The sequence below is a fragment of the Pteropus vampyrus genome, unplaced genomic scaffold (assembly GCF_000151845.1).
Source record: "Pteropus vampyrus isolate Shadow unplaced genomic scaffold, Pvam_2.0 Scaffold201, whole genome shotgun sequence".
NCBI lineage: Eukaryota > Metazoa > Chordata > Mammalia > Chiroptera > Pteropodidae > Pteropus > Pteropus vampyrus.
In genome coordinates this window covers 1,360,690-1,362,746 of record NW_011888982.1, presented here as the reverse complement: position 1 = coordinate 1,362,746, position 2,057 = coordinate 1,360,690, and the positions used below count along the sequence as shown (strand labels likewise).

Below are 2,057 nucleotides of genomic sequence, written 5' to 3'. Positions count from 1 at the left end.
TGGAAGCAGAGATTGAAGAGATGCCTCTACAAGCCCAGGAATGCCCAGGGAACTCCCAGATGCTGGAAAATGGAGAGGAAGGACCCTCCCCTAGACCCTTCAAAAGGAACATTTCCCTGCTGACATTTTGGTTTTTGAACTTATAGCCCCTAGAACTGTGAGAATAAATAATACCAGAATTTAAGTCACCAAGTTTGTAATAACTTGTCACAGCAGCCCTAGGAAACCAGTACACTGACCCAGCCACAAAATCAGTCAGCTGCCTTTCCCTCCTCTGAGCAGGGACCTGCCTACTTCAGTCTAGTTGCCATGAGGGGTCAGATAGAAAGGGCAGTTACTTAGTGACTGGTGACCAGCAGGTTCCAGCATTGTTTAGACCCAGTGTGCTCTTCCTAAGATCCCCCTCTCCTGAGTTCATTACAAGTCTGGCTGGAGCTGGGACTTGCAAGCCGGGGGAGGTGTGCAGGTTGGGGAAGGCCATCAGGTGAGGCCCGGTAAACTGTGGCCTCAGGGGAACCTGTTCTGCTCTGTGTCAGGTGAGCCTCAAAGCAGGAGCCCCGAATCAGCCTCTCATTTGACCACACACCAGCTTATCTCCTGCTCAGGCCTATTTCCAGACCTCTTCTTCAGTAATGCCACAGGATGAAGGAGGGCCTGTCCAGTAACAGCACCACCAGCATCTCCCAGGCCAGGAGGGCTGTGAAGCAGTTGAAGATGGAAGCCTGCATAGACAGGGTGAAAGTGTTCCAGCAGCCGCCGACTTCCTGACTTACTGTGAGGTCCACGTCCAGGAGGACCAGCTCATCATCCTTGTGTCTGTGTTAGAAAACCTCTTTTGAGAGACGTTCTTTTGTACCATACTCTGACTCCATTTGTGGTGAAATGCCTTCTTTTCTGTCAGTAATGCCCACGGAGACCTGCATGCTTGTAGCTTGACAGAGAGCCCTCTTTCATTCCTGACCAACTATGGTGGCAGAGAGTGTCTCGTCTGTCTCTTGGTGTTCTTCATTTTACCAATTTCATTTTTTCTTTTAATTTTCATGTTATTTCATTATTAACAAAGAAAAAAGAGCTTTTTGTAGCCAAATAACAAATGCGCCAAGTAAAAATAAGTATGAGTTTTAAAAAAAAATCTAATTTTAATGACCACAACATGAATCAACTAATGTAATTATAATAACAAATAAAACTGACGAAATTTATTTATTTATTTATTTATTTATTTATTTATTCATTTATTTATTTAACTTTTTATTTACTGTTTTTATATTATTGACTATATTCACATTACTATACTTTATATCCCCATGACTATTTTGCAACTGCCAGTCTGTATTTCTTTATCTGTTTTTCCTTTTACCTTTCCCATTAACCCATCTCCTATCTGGCAACCATCATCAAAATGTTCTCTGTATCTATGATTCTGTTTCTATTTTATTTGTTTATTTTGTTCTTTAGATTCCACATGCAAGTAAAATCATGTAATATTTGTCTTTGTCTGACTTACTCCACTTACCACAATACCCTCTAAATCCATCTGTATTATTGCAGAAGGCAAGATTTTTTTTTTTTTTTAGGGCGGATAATTTTTTATTCTATATATATACCACCTCTATTTGTTCATCCATTATTGGACACACAGATTACTTCAATATCTTAGCTATTGTTAATAATATTGCAATGAACATATGGATTCACATGTCCCTTCTAAGTTGTGTTCTGGGTTTCTTCGAATATAATATACCCAGAACAGAGATTTCTGGGTGCTTCTTTGTCTCTTGATATAACCTTTGTTTTGAAGTCCATTTTATCTGGTATAAGTATTGTCACCCCAGCTTTTTTGTTTGTTTGTTTCCATTTTCATGAAATATCTTTTTCCATTCCTTTAAGTTTTTGTGTGTCTTTTGATCTGATTGAGTCTTTTGTATGCAATATATGTAAAGGTCTTGTTTTCTTATCCATTTGTCCATACTACCTTTTGATTAGAGCATTCAATCCATTTACATTTAAAGTAATGATTGATAGATACACAGTTGTTGTTATTTTATTATTTGTAT

General features: G+C 38.8%; 1 pseudogene; it reads left to right on the top strand.

Annotated features, from left to right (window-relative positions):
- Nucleotides 1–642: 642 nt before the first annotated feature.
- Nucleotides 643–866, top strand: LOC105300079 (annotated as a pseudogene).
- The last annotated feature ends 1,191 nt before the right edge of the window (nucleotides 867–2,057 follow it).